Genomic DNA, 26377 nt, shown 5'->3' on the forward strand with positions numbered 1-26377 from the left:
AATTAATGGATGTTCCATATGTCCTTTGCAGGGTGTTGTGTTGCTGGGATCTGTGATGTTGTCCCCAGAAGTCCCTCCTGACTTCCTTTCTTCCACAGACCTTGATCTGATCACTTGGTTGTCCTGAAGCATCATTGATTGCTTGCGATCAAATGACATAGCTTGGAAGTTAAGCTTGAGCTTAAAGATCCTTCTTAGGACAAACAGAAAAGTATGGCTATTAGGAAGCAAATAATCTGATCTTATTTCCTCTTCCTTGTGTTCTCTTATCTTCTCCCTTTAGACTTTTTTAAAAATAGCCAGAGCTTATAAGCACAGTATATTGGCTTTAAATTACTTATGCTGTTTGCATGCATGCCAGAATTCCTTCTTTGTTTGACTAGTTTCAGGTTCTCTGCTGAAATAATGTACCTGCATACTTTTCAGGTCAGTCTTGTCTTTAGCTCCACAAAATGCCTTTCAAATGGCTTTACTTAATAAACATTAATGATAAATATTCCAGCGTATGAAGTACTTATACATCCTGTTTATCATAGTGTCCCTGTATCTTTCAATCTTTTAAATGAAGCAAGGAGGTTTAAGATTTATAAGCTAACCGCAGTCATTCAGTTGTAAAGAAAATCGCACATAGAACTGCTGCACTCTTCTATCTTCACTCATTCAATTTGCTTTCTCAAGAACACAGAAGAGTTCTGTTGCTGGATGATCCCATCCCTCTGAGTCAAAGTGGGATCAAGATAGGAGTCTTGGCCATTTTCTCTCCAGTCCCCAGTCTCCAGACAAGAAGAAAAAGCTTGTTCTTTGTCACTTCTTGAGCTTTGAAGAAGGCTTAAAATCTCCTCTTCCTCACCCTTGGTGTGAATGAGGTTGCTTGAGGACTTCAGCCAGCCCAAACATGGTATTAAAGAGCAAGTTGTTTATACTTTCGTCTCCTTCATCTCCTAGCTCTTTCTGGAAGTTTTGGAAGATTTGGCATGTCTTCTTAAGAAAGTCTGTCCCAGCATAGTAGAAGACACTTGTTGTACGTGTCATTTATACCTGCCTCACGTGAACACCCAGAACTGCAGAACAAAAAAGCAGGATGGGATTGCCTTGCTGAAGACTGTTCCCATCTTTTCTGTAAAAGTTTATGTAAATTTCTATGTAAGTTATTTCAGCTACTGAATGGACAAGGCTGTGTGTAGTCACTGTAAAACTCCTTTACCAGCTAAGGAGAAGGATTCTAAGCTGCCTTTCCCTGACTCCCAGCCTTTCTGTATCTCCTCCGTGCTTCTGCCAGCTACAGCATGGATCTGTATCTGTCCCTTTTGCAGACCCAAAGTTCCAGTATTTCAGGCTGAGAGAAATATCTCCTCCCTTGGCATGGGCGCTTCCACAATAAAGTGGCTCTTGTAAAGCAAATGGAGGCTTTTGGCTGAGGGTGAATTGCATTCCTCTTCTAAAGAAAATGAAGATGCACAAGAAACAGAGTCATAGCCGTCATTAATGAGCAAGTTGCAGTATTTTGCTCTTTAAAAAAGTGGTCAAGATAGCAACAACAGAAATTCCCAAAGTACTAGCTTAATTGAAATCTCCAAGTCAGCTTTAAATCAAGTAACCATCAAGTTATGGAGGACATTGCTAAAGGAATTCAGAAATCCCCACAATTAGTTCTGTGCCTACAAACCTGGACATTCCAGTTCCTTCACTGGAACTACATTGGAAATGAGCAGCTCCTCCCCAAATCAGTCTTGATCCTGCACTCTGATTTATGATCTTATGGAGATTAAGGGTGTAGGAGCAAGCCCTAGTATTTCTTTCAAAACAGGCCTTTCCACTTCATTTCATTTAACTTACAGCAGAACTGGGCACTACTCCTGACTGAAACCTTAAGGCGTTTCTGAAGCACTAATAAGTAACTTAATTAATAACAACGAACACTCCCTGAACATTCAGAACTGAAGCACAATGCTAATTTCAATAAAAGAAATGAAATATTTTATTTTTACGGCAATCAATGAAATACTAGCTTTGCTAGTACTATGTTAATAGCAAAACTACCTCTGATGCCAGCATAGGCAGGACTTTACCCATTTTTCTTAGTACAGCATGTTTTCAAATGTTAGTTTAGCTTGGACAAAAAGAATCTAGAAGTTAGAGCTGTCATTAGTACTTGGAAAGTGGCCCTAATATGTGTGGAAGCCTTACTGAGGTCCATGGAAAGTGGGTATTGAAGATTTGGTGCTGGGTGATTACATTTTGATCCATGTTCTTAACCCCAAATAAGTACCTTTTGCACAACTGTAGCAAAAAGAGCTTAAAGCAATTTACAGCAACAGCAAAAGACTCCACTGGGGAACAGCAAGACATCTATCCACTTTCTGCTTCCATTCCCACAGGACCAACTTGAAATGCCTTGGGGGAAGGACAGGCTATTCTGGCTATGCCAGCTGTTCTCCGTAGCATCATTATTTGCTGGCACAGCTAAAAGTAGTTCTGAAAATGCTCTAACTTGCACAAGGAATTGATTTGTATGTAGAAACTTCCATGACCAAAGAAGTGTGTGGGGGGTGGGTGACTGGTGGAAAAGTCGTCTTTCTAAGGTTCACTAAATGCCTCTCTGACACTCCGGGGGTCTAGTCTTTAATGTATCACTGAAAATTAGATGAAGAATTTTATTTCCACTCCCTTGTATCAATCATTCTGGTTTCCTGTGCAAACACAGACATTTTTGTCATTAGGCTAAAAATAAAACCTTTTGAGAACTCAAGCAACTGGTCTGTCTAGTTCTTTTCATGCAATGTTTTTGCTGGTAGTAGCAATAACAGGATGTGCCGACCATTTCTCAGTGTAATAATCTGGTTTAGTCACTGATATAAACAACTTGCCCTTTGACCTTGCAATTTATTCACAGCAGGCCTAACCCAAGACAGTTCAAGTAAAAAAATATTAACAAATAATTTGCAATTATAGACGTTCTCTTGCCTGTGTTAAAATAAGTGTAATAATATCACAAATAGGGTCCTGTAGTGATAGGTGTTTTTCATAGAGCTGACTAAGGTAGTATTGTTATCACTGTTGCCTTTCCAATTATATTTCACTTAAAATCCTGAGCATGGTTATGGCTCTTTCTCCAGTGCATGAGCCTAGGGAGTCTAAAGTGTTGTGCAAAAGGCATGTCCACATTTGGGGCAACTAAATCCTTCTTTGCAAATTGGTCATGCTAATAACTACAATGTATGCATACGAAGGAGAATTAAAAAAGCATTGTATGGGGTTGAGGGTCCACTGTCATTTCCCTCGCCCCTCCTTTATTTCCTCTTTATTCATCAAACTCTCTTCAAGCCTTTCATTGCCCTCCTCCCCTGCTGACTTGAGGAAGTGTTTTTGAATGATGCTCTCTGAGTTAATTTTAGGGTTTAGGTCGGAAGGGTCCATGCTTCTGTTTCCATCCTGATCAGGAAATACAAATCCACAGTTTGTATTTATGCTCAGGTTTGCAAAGAACCATTTCCCCAGCACTTATTTTAAATCTTGTTCTTCTGGGAGGAAAAAACCCTTCCAGTTTAAAATCAAGCCAAATTAGTTTCCTCTTCCTGAAGTATTTCTTGTGTTTCCAGAAAAAAAAAAAAAAAAAAAAAGAAGAAAGCTGAAAGTCAGGAAAGTCTATTAATCCTACGTGCAGACCTATACAGATGCTCATGTTTTGTTGAGAAAAATAATTGGATTACAAATAAAGTTTCTGAACTTTCTCTCATACACATTAGATCCACAAAGGGAATTTTAGTTCTACTGGAAAACTTCTCCCTGAATTATAGGTATATATCTTTAAAGTGATTCATTACTATAATGAGTTATAACAAAGAGTGTGACTGTAAAGAACTGCCACTTTACTCAGCTACTCTAGCCATCCTGTAGGCTGAGTATTCGCTGCATTTATAAGGGTTGTGCCTTTTATATTATACTCAGGGAGCTGTAGTTAGACTATTTAAAGCAGAAACTGATGTCTGTGGGGAGACTGGGTATGAGACAATGTTTTATGCTGCACAAACCAAAGGCTTGTAAGAATTTCTTGTTCACATGCATTACTTCCATACTAATGTATTAACAAACTGTGGTGAAATATTAATCATTTATAAATAAACGTCACAAATAGTCCCACAGAATCTATAAGGGAAGCCTGAAATTACAGCCAGAAGTAGGGTTTTGCTTCCCACTAGCCCAGTGCAGATACAGTCTATGAGGGATCTTGTCGGAGCTGCAGCCCTGGGAGCCCATGCCAGGGTGCATCAGGCACCACCTACAAGCTGGCTGGCCGTAGGTGGTGCCTGATGCACCACCATCAAATTACCATGTAATTTGAACATGTCAGAGGGAGAAAAATCTGGATAGAGCTTCAGTCTGGGGGTGCAAGATGGTAGCTTTGATTCTTTGTGCTCACGCCAACCCCATGACTGTTATTTTCTGGGAGATGCTAACTTCAGTGGAGTTGCCTGAGCACAAAGCTTGTGCAACCAAGTGGAAAATCAGGTCTAGTGCCCCCATGAGAGCTGGAATAGATGACTAACCTTCTTTAGCTTATATCTCTTGAGGGAACAATTTATGGAATACGGGATATGGGAGATTAATTTGGAAACCATGTGGAAATATTTATGTGTTGTTTTGGTGGGTCTGGGATTAATGTAAGAAAATATGATACTACATATTTGTTGGCAGGATGGTGTTGGAGTGGAGGGTTCATCTTTCTATGGGTTCATTCAAAAGTGTTTGGGTTTTTTTTCCAGTACTGGAGTGTATTGGGGACCAAACATTTACAAGATAAATGGACTTATATACAGCTCAGTTGAAAAGGCTGGTTTTCATAAAAAGAGCAAACAGCAACAACAAAATAAAGACTTTGGCCTGGAATACAGCATATGAAATGGCTTAATCATTTCAGTGTTGTCATGCCCTACTGAAGTAATTTTTCCAGGAATCACTTGTAACTGGTAATTCTGGTAAACAGTTGCCTTATGTCCATGTAGCATCTTTCCTTTACTGTACCAGAAGCACTAGACTGATCTGACTTGATGTCGGATTAGATCTGATTTTCCGATCTCGCTCTGCCTGCTCACCTTGAAGGGAGATTTAAGCAGGGGCTGCATTGGTGGAAGAACCCAAGGAAGAATCCGGTCCATGGTCTCACTCAGAGCCTCTGGAAATGCACAGCGAAAAGCCACCGCCGCTTCCCACCCGAGTTTGCATCACACACCTCTCTCTAATGCTAGAGCTATTTGCGTTTCAACCTACCACAACACACAAGTTCCTGTGTGAAGGCTCACAGTAGGTTTGCCTGTAGGTAAAAACAATGTCAGTTTTTTTTGGAGAGATTGCAGCTGAGTTTGCTGCAGAGATTTAATAAAGAATGATGATCTGTGAGGCTTCTTCTCTTCTTTGAGCACCTGTAAAAGATGATTAATCATTCCTCCCAGAAATATTTTTAAAAAATGTTTTTTCACCTTCCTTTTTCCACCTGTCTCCTCTGAGACTACATCTGAACTTAGAATTTGTCACAAAATGTAGGTGGTGGAAATGCCTTACCTGCTGCCACAAAACTGCATATTATTTGGAAGAGGAAAGTGGAAAACAACCTACATAGCAAAGTAAAATGTGCACAGACCCGTACCATAAATTGTATCAGACAGTTTGTCTCTAGATTCTTCCTTTATCTTTAATATTACAGAAATGAATATAATCAGATAATATTCTCAGATACCTTTAATGAGCACAGGAGATAGACAGAAGGGCCAGCTTGGACAACGTTGCCAAAATTTCAGCTATACAGAGCCCTGAGGCTGTAGGGGCCTAATCTTTCCTGGAACGGGAGGAAAAGTTAGTGTGATCTTTGCTGAGAGTAGCATACATGTTGATTCATGCTAACTAGGAGCCCTGTGCTGATAGCGATACGAGTCTTCTAGGGAAGACAGATTAGGAAGGGGCAGATCGTTGTTTTAGGGCCAGGTGGCTCCAGGCCAAGGAGGACTACATGATTAGCATCCCCGGTGCACCTGTAGCTTGCGCTTCAGCTGGAAAGAACCTGTCTTCTGCTGGGAAGAATGAATTCAGAATAAAGAGGAGGATGCTAGAAATAGTGAAAAGCTCTTGGGGGAGGGAAAAGAGCACCACATAAAAGGCAAAATGAAGCTTATGAAGGGCTAGTGTTTCCTCATACTGCCTGGGTTACTTGGACGTATCTGTGGTGAGCAGCTGCCATTCACGTCTGAGTCTTTCCTGCTAGGGGACTCCATGGAGGAAGTCCAGGGCCTGCTGCTCTAGGGAAAAACGAATAGGCAACTCCAGGATCCTAGAAAGCACGGAGCTAGTCGTGACCTGGAACAGTGACTCACAAAAGAGGAAGGTGCCAATGCTCAGACAGCATGTCAGGCACATCAGCTGGTGAAGTAATTTGTTGGCATTGCACCCCTGCTGGTGCAGATACTTAGCCTTTTAAAATTTGATGGAGGTGCTGTAATACTTAATGTATGCTGCGCCTCCAAAATTGCTGGGATCTGCATTTTTCCTGCAAATAGCAGCACTTGTCCTAAAAGTGGGTAAAAGATTCTGTTTTATGAAAGTGTTTCTGACACATAGCAACCTGCTGACAACTCAAAGGATAGCATGCTTAGGGAATGAGACTCCTGAGGAGGCTACTATAGCTAATATCATTGCCTGGGGAAGTATTCAAAACATATGTCCTAAAATAAACACCGCCTGCTTACACACAATCTTTTCTACTGCTCCAGTTCTTTCACAGGAACACTGGCTTCTAGGTTTAATCCCCTAAGACTTCAATATTTTTTTTTTCTTTCCTGTTTTTCACAGCTTTTCAAGACCATCTTCTTTGGTCTTCTCTTGCCTTTTATAGCAGAAACCAGGTGATTTCTATTAATTATTAACTGGTCACAAATGAACTGGACCTATTAATTGTCTGGGCCTCATTAGTCCTAGACTTCCTACTATTAGAAGGAGCAAGCTGGCTTGTTACAAGGTGGTTTCCATCTTCATCATGATTTTGGCTGATTTCCAGTACATGCTGTAAATAAAATGGTAGGCATATGTGCTTATTTCCCTTATGAATCATGGAAGAACATGTGTGCACTGAATATGCTGCTATTGGCAATTTTTATGCAATGTGCTCTATTTCTTTTATTAGACCAAGATATATGTTATACTAGACTGCAATACACAGTCATTTATCTATGTACAGACAGATGTCTGTAGGTATTCAAATCTTTTTATAAGCCTTTTGGTAGGTCAGTTTTTTGTATGGGACACACTTTAATTCTAAGCCAGAGAATAAAATCCTTCAAATGTTACTTAATAGAATCAATAATCCTTGTTTCTCCAATGATGCTGACTTTACAATCCTTCATTAAATAGATCAATGTATTTCCATCACATTGTTATTCTTATTTTACTGAGAAATTAATCGTGTGTCTATCTCTTTTGAAAATTGCATAAACTGGTAAAGAAAAATCAAACTTAGCCTTTATGTTTCTTTCATATCTCAAGGAAAGTACCTTATAGGATTTCTATTAAGATCTGCAATAAATATAAAAAATGCAAATACTTCTACTGTAAGAGGAGCTCTAAGAAGTCTTTCTTTCAGACAGACCAAGTTTCTCTGAGCCACAGAAGGCTCCAAGATTATTACAGAGTGACTACAAAATCCAGTTATTTCAACTGAATTGCAGTTCTCAGGGTTTGACCTCAACTGTGACTGAATGTTACAAATCATATGGTATGCACAATGGAAGCAGAAAAAAAAAAAAATCAGTAATGGTGAGATGGGAAAGACCTTAGAGAAGTAAATTTCTGTGAACCGGCTGGTGTTCATAGTGCTGTCCAAATTAGCTTTCTGAGTGCTTTACTCAGCCCTTTACTGCTATGAAAAAACCCAACATTCCCACAAAAACTTCAGTGTAAACTCCCCTTATTAACCTGGCTACCAGTGACATTTCCTCCCTGGGTCTCTTTTGCTTTAACCCACTAGAGAATGGCTCCCACTGTAATCATCAGCAGTGGGGTATTAAGCCACAACGAATCAGGTGAACTTCAACAGGGTTCTAGCACTTATGAACATAAAAGGTCACCAAAAGAATTGCTAATGCTTAATCCGGACATATCAACAAGGAAAGAAGTATGTTTTGAAGGGAAGCACTAAAGAAGTATTCCAAAAAACCTTACAAGACTCTTTGATTCTGTTATTCATCTGAATTAGTCTTAGCAAGCCTGTTCTTTTTCCTTGCTTGTAAAATTGATAAAGGAAGACTTATTTGTGAAAAACACCTGTTGGGATAAATTGTTCCATCTAACTAGTCAGATCTTTAAGGTTTGGTATAACCTAATCTGCAAAGAAACTTTATTATCTGGGAAGTTTTCTGATGTAAAATATCTCTTGCACTTTCGTTACCAGTCCTCGGATAAAGAACTGTAGTTATTTACCCATGACACTTATAAAATACTAATTCTGTCGTCTTTCATATAAAATTTCATTTATATTTACTTAGTACACAGTCTGTGTACATTTATAATAATAGGTAGAAATAAGTAAAACAAGTGAGGAACTTGTTATTCTATCATTTATACTCTAAATTATGTAGAAATTGATCAAACAAGTGAAATAAAAATATTTACTTTTGAACATATTTGTTATTCTTTTGCTTAACTTATGAACAACTTATACTCAAAGAGAATTAGAAATAGGAAAGAGGATTGGAAAGATAATTGGATGAGGAAGAGGTTTCTCAGGTCAGTTTTTTGTTGTATATGTGGAATGTAAATTGAGAAATGTAGGGGGTTATAATGGCTTGGATTACAGGAGCCTCTCCCTCTTTCTGCTGAGCCCTGTGTATTTAAGGCACTTGCTGGTCTTTTATGGTGTCTAGGAGTTGCTAAATGAGTTTAAAAACTGTAAAAACCTTCCACCAAACTACCTTGGTTATTTGCAAAGATCAAGGAAGGATTTTGTTTGTTTATTTTTTGGAGAGATGGATTGAAAGATTTTAAAAGGTGACAAGCCAGTCAGGAGGGTTTGGAGTACTGAGGAGATCCTTGATAGCTGATAATTCAAGAAAATACTTCACGAAACAGGGCTGGCAGGCATCTCTTCACTCCTTTGAACCTTCAGTGTTGATAAGGAGGTTTTATAAGATGTCATTCGTAAGAAAATTTGTTTTTCGGATATCTGATTTATAGGTAGGGGATTTTCAGTATGAGAGACATAACAAAAAGTGACTGTCTTCGTTTGAACAAAGGACTAATATCAATGTCACACAGATCTGTGTTTCAGCAATTTTATTCACAAATCCAGCGGCAAAAAAATCTCTGGAGTCACTTAGAAAACCCTGTCAGTAGTAGATTGCATGTGTACGTGTGAAACCAAAGACTATTCATAGGAAATTTGTAATGACCGAATATTTTGAAAGATTTTGTTAGTAACAATCCAAAGAGAAATGGTGAAAAGGATGGGGTATCCATATTTCACCAGCAAGGCAAACAGTGACTTTACAGAGCATTAAGTTCCTTCTAAGATTTTTCTCGGATGAAGCAAACGACTGGATCCTGGAATACTTCACTGAAGGCTGCTTTTGTCAAACAGAGAAGAAACAAGAGAAGGCTGACCTCCCTCTTTGCTTACAGAAAGTTTTATATTTGCTAGGATTATATATTTAAAACACGTTCTATAACAGGCCAAGCACTAATGTTATGAAGTCACTGAGCGTACATGTATTGAAGAGATTATACAGTGCTTCCAGCCAGCAGCAAGAGGTGGACTGAAGTTTTTCTGGAGACCAAAACAGTCATTGCGAGACAACTGAAAATTGATCTTTCCCCCTCTCACTCCCTTTCCCTGCTTGAAAATGGCAAAGGGTCTGCTGGTTGGAGGCAGGAACCCCCAAACAAACTGATGTTAACTGATAGAAACAACTGGAAAAAATATAATTCTATCTGGTGACATACAAACCCAACATACTTCAGTCATTTAGTCACTTACTTCTTCCATCACACTCTTATCTCTGTTTTATTATGCTTTATCTTTTTCACAAGCCATTCTGGGTCTAAGTCTGTAACATATTTACATTGGGTTAGTTTAACAAGATTTTTTTTTTTTTCTGCAAGTACCTGCACAGTACATTTTGTTCTTCTAGTGTGACAATATTTATAAATTAAAAAAAAAAAAAAAAAGATTTTTCCCTAGGAGAACATAATAAATAGTTCCATAAAATTTAAGCTGCAGCTTTCTCATCCACTTGCTAAACATATGTATTTCGCCTACAAGACAAGCAGAACCTGGGATGTGAGTAGCAAAGCAGAATCTGACCTTCCTTGGGTTTGTAAGTATGACCTAAGGAGACTTTTTTATCTATGTACTAAAAGCACGTAAAAAAGTAAACAGGATTTGGTGCTATTGATTTGGTTCTGGTATTCATTTCTTTGCAAGCCTACTACAGTCTCCAGGACTTTGTGGATTTTCAGAACAGATGCATGGGTTTTGCTTAAGATGGGTGGGGGAGAACTGCAGTAAGTTGGGCTCATTTCCATTATGCTTTGGGCTCATTTCCATTATGCTTAGAGGACTTTTCTGCTGTCACTGAGGTTAAACCAAGAGGTCCAAGTTAAAGCACCCATCTGTTAAATTTTGCATGACACAAAATGTGTTACTCTAAACCTATAAAAAATTAGAAATAAATCCTGTGATTCGAGGATTGAAAGAAATCAAAAGTAGTCAAACAACAAGCAAAGTCAAAGGGAATAACCAGTGCTAGGATAGGGAAAAAAGCAGAGATGCAGCTGGTTATGTATATGTGTGACAATGTAGGTTATGGCAGTTTAGGTAAGAAAGGGTCTTGGACAGATCTGGATGAAGGCAGTTTTGAGGAAAAAGCAGCAGCTTTCACCAATTACGATACAGAACTAAATGCTTTGAGAATGGACTGCTTCTGCGGTAATGAGTGAAGGGAAGACCTGCCTCAAAGGCTGAGAAAAACCTTTTATTTTTCAAGCAGTGTGTATGAGCTATTTATTTTATAGATCTTGCAAGCCATTGCTCTGATGAGTTGAGAAGGACTGACTGGCGAGATTGACTTTGCTGGCCTTTGGTGAACTCCCACTCTGGGGTTCAGCAGTGAATCTCCCTTCCTTCACTATCTCAAGAGCGTGCCTAATTTACACAATCTATCTCCTTCTGTACAACTTCCATTGGAGTCAATGGGAGCTGTGTGCCTGAAGCCAAGGACAGAATTTGGCTCAGAGAGAGTATAACAGCTCCAGTGTTTTGCCAAATGAAATACATTTAGAATCTGACATGCACAGTTGGATGCAGTAAGTAAAAAATCAGTTTTGCTGGATACAGGTCTTCACTGACTAGTGCTACTTCCCTCTCATCATTGTTAAAAGATGTGCTTTATAAGAAAAACTGTGCTAGATCAAACCAGAGACTTATCTTACCTACTGTTCACAGAGTGATACTTTATGTAGTTCCTTAGTTTCCAGTGCTTTGTGGCTTAGGACTTTCTGTGTCAGAGGCCACATTTTTTATTTAGCTCTGCATCGATTATAATAAAAGTTGTGCCAAGTATAATTGCTTTCTTTGTCACAGGTCCTTGAAACACAGTTCTTTTAACTCATTCCAAATCATTTCCCAAAATTCAGCAGCAGTAGCAGCACAGTTGAGTGATAAGATCTGTACTTCATTTAAAACAGCCATCCAGCTTGTCTAGTCATTGCTGAACAACAAGTATTTTACTGCTAAGTTATAGTATCTCACAGTTCACCAGTGTCAGGAACACGGGTTCTTACGTGGCTTTTTCTTGTGAGGTTCTTCTCACGAAAAGCTATTCTGAACTGCATGCAAATGACTACCTTGGGGAAATAGCCTTTTAGTCGTCTTCTTTCTTTTTCACATTATGTATAGGTAATTGCTATGGGATCATCTCTTCTCATAGTTATAAAGATTAATTGAACAAAATTGCACATATGGACAAGAACTCAGCTATTCACAGACTTTTACAGCCTACAGGAGTCTTCCATGGGAACCATTAGTTGTGGTTGTTTGTTCTTCCTTAAAAACACAGTGGCTTACTGCTATTTCCCTAAACAAATAACTCCAGAAAAAAAGTGCTTTTAAGTGTTAACTGCATACCCCTAAAGTGATCTGGGTTTGTTTCTGGGTTGTTTTTTTTTTTGAGGCTTTTGTTTTGTTTTGTTTTTCCTCTGTGAGATTTCTGCTTCTCTTCCCTAGTGGTTTTTATCTTTGCCTTTAAATTTACAGTTCTCACCACTGGTGAGAAAATCCAAATGAGGAAATCCCTTCACTAGAAATTATTTTCATAGAAATCACCGATTTGTTCAGCCTCCTTAAAACAGCCAGTCTGCACTCCAGTAAGGAATCTGGTCTCTCTGACCCATTAAAATTCAAGACTCTTATCAGTTGTTTCCTTTAAAGCAACAAAGCAGAAAACCTTGATTTTGGGTTATGTGATAGTTTACAATACTCCTGTGCAGTGCGGCATACAAGGCCAGATTATTTTTCTTTAAAATTATGTCAGCACTTTGTGCAATGTTCCCAGAAGGCACTTCTTTTCTAGCTAGAGGTTTCAAGAATGGAACTGTCAAAAATTTCACAGATGCAAAAGAGATTGGTATAAAAAATCAAGGTGAAAATGTTTTGATTAAAACAGTGGAAGATGTTTGGGATTCTTTTCCCCCTCAACATGTGGATTTTAATAACCCCTGTTTGTTATTAATTACAGAACATACTGCACCTTCTAATAAACACGTCAGAGGAGAATCAAGCTAATTTGTTATATTGCCCTTTGGATGTGGTACCCATATACACAATATTTAGACTAAATCCTGTGACTACTTTTTTTCTATTGACGGCTTAGGGAGGCGAGTTCTTAGCGATCTGAACTACAGGGGATCTGAATCACTGATCGTGCTCATAAACTAAAATGCCGCACTGTACATGACTGTGAAGTTAGGTGCCTAGAATAGACCAAAGGTGCCTAACTCATATGCATTTCTTTGAGCAATTAAACCTTAGCACTTGATGCTGAAAGCCTGCGTGTATGTGTGAAGTTAGCTCTCAGCATGTGAGAAAGTTTGCAGAGCCTGAAAGAAGGAGAGAGAGAAGCACCGGTAAGATTAGAACATTATGTAACACAGTGACTATCACCTGGGAGGATCTTAAAATATTGTATGCAGCACCTGAAGTATTTCCATATAAGATTACATCATATGATGTACAGCTATTAGTTAGATGTGCCACAGCTGGTATTTTTTGCTTTATTCACATTTGAACAACATGTACATGTAATACAGAGGAAGCAACTGATATGGAACAGACAAAGAAATGGAAGAATCAAAAGCCTGTATTTGAATAATTAAACAGCACAGTTATTGCAATCCAAGCATATTTTTAATTAATCAGAACCAATCAAAAAACCTTAAGTAAAATATAATTAATTTTATAGAAGTTTCAGAGCTTCTTAATAGAATAAATCCCTTGTGTGAAATATTTAGGTAATGACTATCATAAAAGAGACTGCTTTAGAGTGCAATAATGTGTTCTGAAAGAGTCGTCTTTTTTGTGTCAGTTAGGAAGAAGATGTCATTATACGAGGCAGTGTATTCATTGTGCCTCATACTCAATGAGCTGTAGCTGAGTAAACCTGGAATGTATGCCAATATTTCCAGACTACCTGCCACCCTGCCCATAAACCCGCACCGTCACTGTGATTGTCCCCAAAATAGTTTATAAAGTTTGTTCTCTCACTCCCCAAAGTATTTTATAAAGTTTGTTCTCTCACTCTCTTTCTTTCTTTTTTTTGTCCCCCTCACTTCTTGACATCCTGAATATACCAGACAGGATGAACTGATGAAAAAAAAATCTGAGATAGGCATCTAAGAGCCAGTCTATTATTGTAACTTCTGTAAATCCTACCTGTGACCACCCACAAACAGACCAGGTTTTTTTTTATTTATTCTTCTTTCTGTCTTCTGACATATTTCCAAATTTATGACTGTTTTGAATACCAGAATTCACAGAAGTTAGGAAATATCTGCTACAGCTTTGATACGTTTGTTTTCCAGAGGTATTGGTGTACATGAGTGATGTGAGAACATTGTGATACTCTGCCGTTCATTATGGGTATGTACCTGCATCTAAGAAGGTTTGTTAAAAATACCATAAAGTTCATTATGTACTGTTATGACTAACTGTTCTCATTAATTTTGAAAGTGCATGCAATTTATATTGGTATTGAATACACACTAACGCATGGAAAGGTCTGATTGCACAGTGAAGGAGCAGATGGTCTTTGCCTTGAGGAGCTTACCACCTGAAAATACAAAAGAAATGCAGGGTGAGGGTGTATACTTGCAAATGAAGGGCTCACCACACAGGAGTAGAGTGGAGATGAGAAGGGTTGAGTCACAGGGGAGGAATGAGCAACGGCCTGTCAGGAAACACCCTGTGAGTTCCAAACATTTTTATTTTTGTTTGATAGGGGTTTGGGTAGGTGGAGATCAGTTAAACAGGACAGAGAAAAGGCAGGGAAAGAGAGGCGAGGGCATTTCAGGATGTGGAGAAGAGAGGGGGGGAGCAGGCACCCGATGAAGATGAGGGTAGAGAAAGGGAAAGGTGTGGGGGCGAGATGGGTTGCAACAATCAGCACATGGGAAAGGATAATTAAAAATCATGGGTGTCTGTCAGCGGTTAAGCCTCTTTTACCTTTGCTATGTCGGCTTCATTGTCAGACGGGATCCTCCCTGTAGTCTCTTCCTCATTCCAGGCTGCTCCTGTCATTGTTTAACACAGTTGTGCATGAACTGTGCGTGCAAACTGAAGCCATAAAATTATACAGTGCACTTAATTGAAAGATTGAAAAACTGCTTTACAGCAACAGTCTACACAATGGTTGACACTTAGGGACTGATCTTAGGCTACTGTACTCAGTAACTGCAATTTAATGTTGTAACTTCTAAGTATGAAACCAATGATTTTTCCTTTGGCAGATGGAAATTGTTCTTACACCACATTAACTTTTAGGGCTGGAAGGGGAACGTCTCTCTTTACCTACCCCTCTTAAAGATTCAGATAGCTAATAATATTTCTCACTTATGCTTGAGACAGAAAGCCTGAATCTCAAAAATGGTCTGTGTGTGTATTTCCTTAGGTCAAGTGATATATTAAATTTCCTTATTATTGAAACATTTTGCTTATGTGCTGAGAAATTTTATTTTTTCTTTCAAAACTGGTAGTAGCTTTATGGTAAATAAATATTCTGCTAAGAAATCCCAGATCAGCTGTAAGTCTTTTGTCACTGCCACACTTCCTTTCTCAGGGAAACAAAACTCAGCTAAGGTCCAATTTTATCAGTCTTTCTCCTTGCTCCCCACAACTTGTTTGAATACAGAAGCTTATTTTTCTGAAAAGCTACATTAAACCAGAAGATTTTGAAATGGAGAGGATCTGTGTTCCCCAATTTCTTCCGTAAAACATGACAAAAACAGCAAAGTAGATCCAAACAGCATCTACATTCTTTGAATAGTGACAGTATCATGGCTCAGTCGTATAGGTTGCATGCCTGGTTATTTAAGTTCAGTTACTGGCTGCCAGAATTACACTCATGGGACCCCAATATCTCCAATCCATAACCTTATTTTCCAGTCAAAATTCAGAAAAAAACCCACCCAAAATAATAAAGGAAACCCAAACAAACCATTCTCTGTATAAAGCCAGGGTTTTTTTTGCAATTCAGTAAATTCAGTCCTTCTATCCATAAGCTCAGCATTTGCATTGTCAGCACTTACTCCTTTAAGTGGAATTAGAAAAACAAAACATCAATGGAAAATCAAGCTGATTTCAATATTGTTCAACAAAGCAGGAATCATCTGACACCATAGGAACTTCTTATCCCATTTTCTCCGAACAGCAGGGTAGGAACACTTTAGTATTAAGATATTTTATTTTCTCTAAAAATTATACTGAAGACTGCAGTTTGGTGTATGTAATTTATAAATATTTGAATTTCATAATTGTTTCCATACAATATGGAGACAGAACCCACTAGAGTTCCTGGCGTATTGAATATTCTTACTACTGAAGTCTCACTTTCAGTATGTAGTGTCAAACTTGCATCTTTTGATCACATATGCTGAATCTCTCACATTAGAATAAACTTTCTTATTTACTTTTCAAACAGCTTCTCTCACGAAAGTGCAGCCTCTGTGCGGTAACACTTTGTTCAAGCTAACACCTCTACCCAGAGCTCATTAAATCAGCACTTACATGCCTTCAATACAAAGGGAATAGTTTCAGAATGAGCACTGGATGTCTGATCTCCTTTTACACGGATTATCCTTTTTTCGCCCCTGCTCTAGGCATTGCATGAGTGAACTTATTCCTGCAATACTGTAGCAAGAAATGGCTTCTGCTGCTCTCTTATTAAACTGTCACAAAACATATCTGAGAACCAGATATTCCACTGCAGTGTATTAGGAAATCTAGGAGATCATGTAGAAATTCTCACAATAGAAAAATGTTAATGTTCGTCTTCTACCAACCTACAAATTACAATTCCTTGTAAGAATTACTTTTTCAGCTTTGTAAAATTAAAACCTTTTCATGAATTAAAAACATGAATGTTAAAAATGGATGTGTTATACATCTAATATATTTAAAAATCTGAGTCTGAATCTGATTGAATGATATGTGATCGTATTGTCAAAAAGCCTCCTATCTTTTTTAACAATTTGAAAATGTAACTTCAGACATCTCTGGTTTGTTTTTACTTTCTTTTTCCATTCACAGCTTTTCAAATTGCAACCACTGAGTCCCAGCTAGTGAAGGAGAATCTCATTCCTGTGGAATGATCAGGCACCTCATTTCAAGAGTCAGGCGACACTTACCAGGCTCATTGGGTGAGTCTTTTGGAAAGTCTAGTTGATGACATCAGGCTTGGGTCTTAAATAGTTAGATGATTACTTTGGTTAAGATCTCACTCTACTGTCATTAAATAAATAAACAAACAGGTCCAGATGTTGTTGATGAAATAAATACCTAAATAAATTTGAGTCTTCTCTTTATTTTGTCCAGATCTCCATTTTACATACAGATCCTTGAACTAAGAGTCCTGGTGGGGTGAGAGTGGCACAAGGAGATAGCTAAAGAAGAGATACACCTCCTTTGCATGTGCAAACAGTTAAGGGTCTGTAGTCTCTTGACTAATCATTCTGACTTACCTCTTGAGTTAAATAATGCTCCAAGGGAAACAAGCAGGGGACTTAAATATCCCATCCTCATGTATTTCCCAGGGAAGTGAACACTCAGTCTGTACTTAGATCGGTAGGCTTGCCTGCCTGCCATGACAGGACTCCTTTCTAACTGAACTAGCAAAAAAACATTGTCTAGTCTCCATTTAGGCCAACATCTGTGAGAGAAATCAAGCTCCATGTTGGTGATAAAAAGCATCATGAAGGAAAGCAGCGAACAATGCTAAGGCATTCACAGTCCTACATTTCTGATACACATTATTTTTTAATGTTTTTTATTGCAATAGTACCTTGAAGCTCCATCCAAGAATTGCCAACAGCTCAAGAATCACTGTATAGGTTGTAACAGACAGCCATAACAAAACACAGCTCATGCCCTGAAGACCTTAAATTTAAAAGGGATGACAAATACGGAGCAGACAATTGGGACCTGAAGCCAAGAGAGTTATCAAAAACATTTGCTACACATCACAAATCTGTGGCAGAGTCATGAATAGACCACTGTTATAGCATGCTGACTTGTGTTTAACCATAAAAATGACTTTTTTTTACTGTATGTGTTAGTGATTTAAAGTTATGGCAACAAAAACACATAGGCAACCATTGCAATGCTCATTACTCAGATGATCAGATGTTTCCTAGAATTTACAGTTGCAATTTGGATTAGATCCAAAACTGGTGTTAGATACTGCACAGCTGAGCATTGTAGCGAATACCTTTTTGGCACCTAAAAGGACATCAGGTGCAGTTTGGAACCATGAGGTGGATACCTAAGCTCAGCTTTAAAAGTAAGAAGCAAAGAGTACGGAATAAATGTCAGTTTTCTCCCTGGGAGGATGTATCCAGTGAAGACCCTTAGGGGTCTCTCCTAGACCATGTACCTTTCAACACAGCCATAAATTATCTGGACAGAGAGCAACTAAGAAAGACAGAGTATACTAAGAGTCATAAGTTGTTAAATGCAATAAGAAAAAGAATCTTCCTGCAGAGGTCTTTGTAGAAGGACCTCACTGAACTAAATGAATAGGCAATTGACTGGCAAGTCAAAAACAATACAGTAAAGCTGAAAATGGTATAGGGAAGGATGACGGCAATGATTAAAGGTGTGGAATGGCTTCAGTACAACAGGTAACTAAATAGACTAGGACTCTTCACATTGAAAAAGGAATTATTTAAGTGGGATATGAATGATTTCTGAAAAAGATGGGTGGTCCAGAAAAATTGTGCTGGAAAAAAATTATTCGCTGTTTCTCCTAATGCAAGAACTAGGGGAAATCAAATGAAACTGGCAGGGACTAGGTTGAAAATGAACAAAAAGAGAGATTGCCTCCATGGTAGACAAGCTGTGGAACTCTGCACCTTAAGTTGTTGTGGACACTGAAAGTTTATGTGGGTTCAGAAAAGTGATTAGACATAGGGGAAAAAATACCCATCGTATTCAACACAAAGTTACTGACTGGCTCAAGAAGGCTTTCTGTTGCAAGTTTATGGAGGATGAGAAAGTAAATAAGGGAACTATAACTATATTCTAGTCCTGTTCTCTAGGCACCTGCTGTTGGCCACGGTATCAGTTGAATATGATACTGCAATAGGTGGGGGTTTTTGCCTGCCTCTTTACAGCTGTTCTTAGGATATTATAGGTTATGAATGGGCACAATTAGGTCTGTCAGTATAACTCATAACAGCTCACATGCTGAGTAGGAAATGATCTAAATCAGCCATACATAAGCCGAAGACAGTTCTGTCACAGTGGTAAAACTCCCATTTGACCTCAGCGGTAGCACAAGGTCCTATTTGAATATACAGCGGTGCTTTCACTGGAAGCTGATGGACCTTAGCAGGAAACACTCAGCACCAAACAGGGTCAGGCCTCAAAGCATAATTAGGTAGGAAGCTCTTATCAGATAATCTTTTGCTTTGAACAGATTGTGAAATCTCACTTAGGCAATTTGGCTGCTTTTACCTCACCAAGCAGCAAAGCGAGGACAAAGGCAGGATCAGGTCTGCGGTAGGGTTCTGCAGAGTTCATTCTTGCATTGTGTGGCTCAGAAAATGAGCTCGGTCTCACTGAAGTCGAGGCTGATTTGCGATCACGCTGACTGTCCTGGATCTTGCTGCCTTTACAAGGCGGAGGCTGGCTGGAGTGGAAGTGTTGCATGAGCAGGTTTTGGAATAGGTAACACAGACCCTTTAGGGATCTTCTATGGTGTGTAGTCCCCTTGAGAGCAATTGGATTCCCTTCATCTGTCACATTACCATTCCAGATTTGAAATTAAAATAAATAACAAAAAAAGAGGTTAGGCTTGATTTAAAATTAGAAAGAAAAAGAAAAAAAATAAAAGCATTCTACTTCATTAAATGACCTTGCAATGTACTTGGCAGCTTTGACAGGAAGTTTGCAGGGTGAAAAAAAAAAAAAAAAAAAGAAAGAAAAATCTAGTGAAGTTTATGAGTGTTTTTACAAACTGTTATTCTCCCTCCTCCAAATCTCTGGCATCGCAGGTGAAGCATTGTGTGGCTGGTATCTTGACTTACCATTCACTCTGAGCCTCTGCAGGGAGTGTCGGGCCATCAGCACTGATGTTCAGAGCAAAGCTGTGAAAACAAACCACAGTAGATTAGTTGGGCTGCTGACCAGGTTATTTAGTGCTAACCATTTTGTGTGCCCTTACATCTCAACCAAACAATTACCCTTTTCCATTCTTTTATTTGTGCATGCACTTATCAAGGAAAACAGTGTTTGCAAGGGGACATTTTATTAAATAGGATGATTCATTTAAGAAGCGTTTCTTTGACTCTAGAATACCAATATATTCTGCTCTTTAACTAAGAAGGCAAACAACACAGAAGACAAATATCAAAGTGCTAGTTATCTGAAATTACTTGATTGTCTGAAAGAGAAATTAAAGACAGTTCTAGAAATGTTGGAGCCTGATTCTACCATTTTGAACAGTTGTTCTTATATTGATAGCTTGGTTGTTCACAGTATGGTCACTCATGAAGTGAGTGCTATTTTGTGAAAACTAGTATTGGTGTATAGTTTTTAAAATTAAGATATAAAAAGATGAGGTAGATACTTCAAAGCTGAACATTTCTCTCTCCATTTATTTTTTCTCACCTTCCAGAAATGTTTTAAAATGATTTGTCAACTTGATTTGTTCCTTTTTTATAACTTAATATGTTTGTGGTTAGAAGTAATGGCAGATGAATGAAGTAGAGCAGTCATTTCTAGAGTGAAATCACAGGGAATTAAAGAGGAATTGTTACCCAGCTTTTTATTAAAGGCACCAGGGATCATGTTCCCTTAAAAGAAAACACTATGCAATGTGCTTTGAAAATCACTTTCATTTTTTTTGACATTTTAGAACTACAGCACTTTCTAAAGGGTTGTCATTTGTTCTTAGGTATTGAGACTTAGCATCAACTTTTTATTTAGTGCAGCAGCAGAAAACATTGAGCTTGCCCTGGCTTTGTTGTGAATGAGTAGATGCTGTCAAGTTACTAATGCTTCAAGAAATTCTCTGAGGTGTTTATTCTGCTTTTGTTGCTGTAAGGCTTATGCTCTTCCCCCCAACCCTGCGCGCATTTCTGTTGAATTGTATACAGACAGTACTTGTTTATAACTATCCATGGAAAAACTTGGCTAATAACATCATTATCAATTGCTCTCAGGAACAGTATGATTTGCTGTTACCACACACATACATGCTACAAGGTTAGTATTTTTGACAAGCCTGACTCAAGATTAATAATTTGCATCTTGTCCAAGTGATTGATTTCAAGCTGACTTGGAGAAGGGAGGGGAAAATAAAATCCTCTCAAATACATCTCTCAAACTCTGTACAGGATGGTAGATTTGTCTCCTCTGTGCAGAAAAATTGGCATGACAAATTGCCAGAAGATCCTCCAGAGATGTACACCAGCACTAGAAATCACATTTTATCCTTTTCCCATTTTGAAGCATTAATTTTAAGCTTTCGAACAGAGTATGCAAACAGGAAGGAAAGATTACCACAGGAAGAAAGGAGTTAAGGAGGTGTCTTGAAATCCATTGCTAGGCTGCATAAATATCACTGTGGTTAATTCCTCCATTTTTAGACATTCATCACTCAAGTTATTTTTACTCATCAAATTCACACTTCATACCTTAAAAGAAAGGTTGAATAAAAGACTTTGCTCAAGGCTATCTTAATGAACCTAAGATGCAAAGTCTAATTTTAAAAAGTAGATACTTTGACAGCACTTCCAAAACCAATACCTTACACACAGTCCTAACTCAAAGCAAATGCTCCAGGAATAACTTGTTTATTGTTTATATATAAGCTCACTTCAAACTGTTACTCTTGGGGTGGAGAGCAGCTGGAGTAGGCAGGGCATGCATTTGTTTTCTTTCTTTCCAATGAGATTATCTCAAAGACATTTCTCCCCTTCTCCTCCTTTGGCTTTTTCACAGAAAGCAGAATTGAGCACAGCTGTCAGGGAGCAGAAAAGGTGAAACCTCATCTTTATGCAAAACTGTACCTTTTCATTAAACTTATTCACTTAAATCAGCGCTAAACTCCTGTAGACACTCTTTTTTAGCTTTGAACCATCTGATTTGCAACTGACTTTACCAAGGTGGAACAAGTGTATCTGCACAGCCTCTTATTCTTTTTTAATAAAGCAGGTTTAAAACCATCAACAAATCCGGAGCATTCCAACACTCACAGAGAACCAGCAGACTCTGGCTTCTTTTCTCACTGCTTTAATTTATCATGTGCTAAAAATCTGACAAATGAGTGGGGGAATGTCTGTTTATTGCTTGTAGGGTCTGCTGAAGCAGAGCTGTCTCAGATCACCCAAACCCCAAGATGCACTGAAAAGACTGTGAAGTCCGTGTCTTTTAAATGGTAAATTTGCTGAATATTAGAGTATAGTCTGAATTTCAGCTTTACCATAGGTAAGTACATTTCATGAGGTTTCTCTGGCTATACAATTAGAAATGACATTACTAGATAGTTTTAAGGAACCCTTTCCTCCCCTCCAGCTCTACTGGAGAATATATCACAAATGCAGCAAGTCTGTCAAAGCTAAATGCATGGTCTAAGTACTCTGGATGGCATCTGGGGCACCAGCACGCTGCTAGCTGACGAAGCAGTTCCTCCCCACACCACAGGGACTTCTCTGTTCTTGCCCTACAGATGGCCTAACTGCAAATAAAGAAAAGAGGAATATTGTGGAGATGAAAAAGGCATTTCCCTCTGCCAGCTCCTCATTTTGGGCTGTGTGGAAGTGATTTTGTTTGTTGGGAAATACAAAGGGACACTCAGTCTATGGCTCACGCACCCCAGCCAGCCATGCCTCCTGGCTCTTCACGAGTGGGCAATGGTCCAGGAGAAACCCTTGCTTTTGGCTGCCATCTTTTCAGGAGCCTAATGGTGTCCCCTCCATCATTTTAGGTGGAGGCTTTTTATGCCGTCCATTCATGGTCTGCTTTCCTCCACTGCATTAGGGCACAGTCTTCAGGAAGTCTTCGCATTAGAGCATTAGGACTTTAATGTCCTTTTTTTTGGAGGAACATTTGGCTTCTTCTGATGCTCAGACTGGTTGTCTCATTAAGGGATGGACTGTGGGATTGCTCATTCGCTGCCATAAGAACAAGAGATTTGGTTTTCCAGGTAGGCACAGTCTTTACTTCTGCTCAAGGGGCAGTTTTACATGTCAGCTCTCCACATAGCTTTTCTCTTGTATCAAACATGAGAAAATTACTGTTTCCCTCCGACACACTGACCTGGAAGTAGCAACTTCTAAGTTTTGAGGATAGGGAGAGGTGCTGAGTTTCTGCCTACTTATTATGAGATGCATAATAGGTGTGTAACATCCAATTTTTCAGTGCCAAGGTCCCACCAAATCTTGAATGGAACTTTTCCACCTCTTTAAGCCACTTTGCACATGGACAGTCCCTTCCAGTGTTGAAGCCTTTCTACCATCTGTGTCAATTAGGTCTCTCGTATTTATACCGAAGATCAACTGAGTCGACTATGTGCACAAACCACTTCAAAGTTCTATGTAAGAATATAAAATGCTGTCTCATCCGGAAACTCTTGTGATTTGTTCAAACTCGGAGAAAAATGTGCGAATTGTGCTGATTTGGGTGGGCCAATTGCTAAGCTGTTGTTTCAGTCCTGGGAGAAGAAGCTGGAGCAAGGGATCAAGAAAGCAGGCTGGCATGGAGTAAGGACATTGATGTAAGTGAAACAAAGGGCAGCTAAAAGAGGGACGGAGCAAATAGTGCTGAAAGATGCTAGCGGAGAGGATTGGGGGAAAAAACCTGAGCATGTATCCTGATTGCAGTCATTGCACAGGCTTACAGCTGGCAGATTTATATGACTGAAGACTCACCTTATCAGAGCATGGTGAGGTACATCCCAGGAGGCAACTGTAGATAAACACAATAAAGACCTCAGATCATTCTGCAAAAAACCCAAAATAAAACAGAACGTGCAAGACTTCCTGAACGCCTCAGCATTTGAAAGGGCCTGTAAGTACTTTTATAGGGTTATGGCAATGGTAGGATCCCTGCTTGAAGGGGACTGGGTCTGTCTTTCTCTTAATTCCAGTCTGGAAAATGTTCATGCATTAAACCCAGAAAGACATTTTGCAAGTAAGGTAGTGAACATATGCCTTTCTGAGGCAGAGCTGTGCCTTGGGGAGGAAAAATGTGTGTGTATGCACACGTTTGTGTCAAGGTGGCTAGAATCATTATAGTTCTGTGATGCCTGTCTCAAAACACCTCCTCTGGATTGTGTCAAACACTAATGAAAAAAGATAAAATTAGTCTGTCTGAGGAACACATGTGAGACTGCTTGCAGATTTGACTGAATTTTGGTGATGGTTATTAGGATGCGTGTAGGAAAAGAAAGAGAGTACAAGAGAAAGAGCAAAGGTGTTTGTGGGAATTGTCACTAAAACCAGACCAAGATTCAACCTTGACAAAGGAGATACTGCAATTCTGCTGTAATGAGGAAATTAAGTCAATAAGGAATGCATTCTCTCAAAGTCAGAGGACTACAACACAAGCTTGTTTAGAATTACTGTTAAATTGTAGTACACTTCACAAAGAAATAGATGTGAACATTTCAGAAAGCAGTCATCAAGCACCTTGTTGTTTGCCAAGAAAAATAGGCAATTATGAACATTATGTCCAACTATGCATCATATTGGCTCCAATCAAAACCATTTAAATCCAGTCAAGCATTGCTTTCACACATAAAACCCTGCCCTATGCTTGATTATACCTCAGCATACCAGGTATGCAGGCTAGGATGTTGGCCAATAACAATATTCCATTGTCTAGGAATTTTAATCCATGCATCTATATTTATAAATGTCATAAATTTGATTGCAAAAGATTACAATTATCAAACCCTTGCTGTTTTCACTTTTCTGTCCAAATCTGTTAAAAAGCCTTTGAAATTAAAAGCAAACAAATAAACAAGGTCTGATGAAAAGGGGGCACTGTCAAGCTTTTAAGGGGAAAAACCGGACATAGAAAATGACTTAGCTTTTCTACAGTTCTTTACCCCTCCCCAGGTGATGCTGCCTCTCAGCAGAGTAAAATTATTATATAGAGAAAATGGTTTAGGCTGCACATACCCAGACTGAGAAAAAATTGCTTCAATATAGATACATTAAAAACAAACAAAAAAAAGCCTTCCAGGCACTTTTGTGGTCTCACAGAAACAATGAATTCTATTCCTCCTACTGCTCTGCTGTGGTAACTAATTAGCTTTTTTTCCTACAAAAGCCCTTTATATTGGAGACTTATTCTAAAAACGTGTCACTTGCTGGTATGCAAGCACCAGGTCATCTCAGCAAGTGTCAATAGCACTGGAAGTCTTAGCACAGTTGAGTGACCGGTGTTTTAACATTATGTCAATTTGACCTGCTGTGAGTATGCTATTGAATTTACAACACTGACAGACCAACTGAAGTAGGGCTCTCCACACTTAAAGGAACTGGAACAGAGTTACTATTAGCAAAGCTGGGAATTTTCTGCTTCCTAAACCAGCTGCTCAGGGATTCAACCTTCTGGGTCTATGCTGCTCCGCCATCCACTGGATGACTGCTTCCTTTCACCTTCTCTATCTTAATTTGCTTTTTTTTCCTAGCGCAGCTTTCAGTGAGAGACACTTGCCCGATTTCTTTTCACAATAAAAATGATGGCTAAAATATCTCTGTCAAAAAATCTCTTTCCAAAAGCAATGTTGCTGTCAAATACTCCAGACAAACTATGTGGCTAAATACTCGACTCTTGAGTACAATGGCCACAGCTTAACTGAAAGTAAGATTTTATCACTGGTATTAAAAATGACACGTAGAATCTTAAATAGGAAAACAGAGGGATTAAATAGTTTTGGGCTGTCACTTCATGACCAGACATTCCAGGAATCTTGGAGAGACCCTTACCCAGGGAAAAGACATGTACAGTAGCTGACAAAAAGTATTTTTTTCAGATACTATCAAAGGTAAGGCTGCACAGAGGTAGCTGATTTCATTTTATTGTAACCAGTGTTGGAATGTACCTGCCAGAAACAGGAATGCTTCCTTCATTTAGCCTGATTTATCATTACAAGAACTAACAGAGCTCCTTCATAAACTACTGGAGCTTAGCTCTGGCACAAGTCCAGCAAAGTTACATGACTTGCTTAACACCACAGAGAATACAACGCTTCTATTTACCCTTAAAATAATGCCCACCATTTTTCACAGCATTGTACCAGAATTCATGAACTAATTCTGACAACATATAAGGACAAAGGAGATTTTTTTTCCCAGCAGAATAGAGAGAATAGGAGCTATATTTTGAAAAGCACACATGACCCCAAAAGTTCAGATAGGTACCTGATACAATTTAGATACTGAGTTGAATTTCTTGGAAGGGGCGGTAGGCACCTAAATACCTTTGCAGTGTGCTGGCAGTAGGCAGCTGGGTTCTTAGACAGAGAAGAAAAGCATGAGCTTAAGCATGAGCCACTCCCTCCTCACACCCACCTGCTGGATGACTTGTACCTCTACCTAATTTAGATGAGTGCTATTC

The sequence above is a fragment of the Aptenodytes patagonicus genome, chromosome 1 (assembly GCF_965638725.1).
Source record: "Aptenodytes patagonicus chromosome 1, bAptPat1.pri.cur, whole genome shotgun sequence".
In the NCBI taxonomy this organism is placed as follows: domain Eukaryota; kingdom Metazoa; phylum Chordata; class Aves; order Sphenisciformes; family Spheniscidae; genus Aptenodytes; species Aptenodytes patagonicus.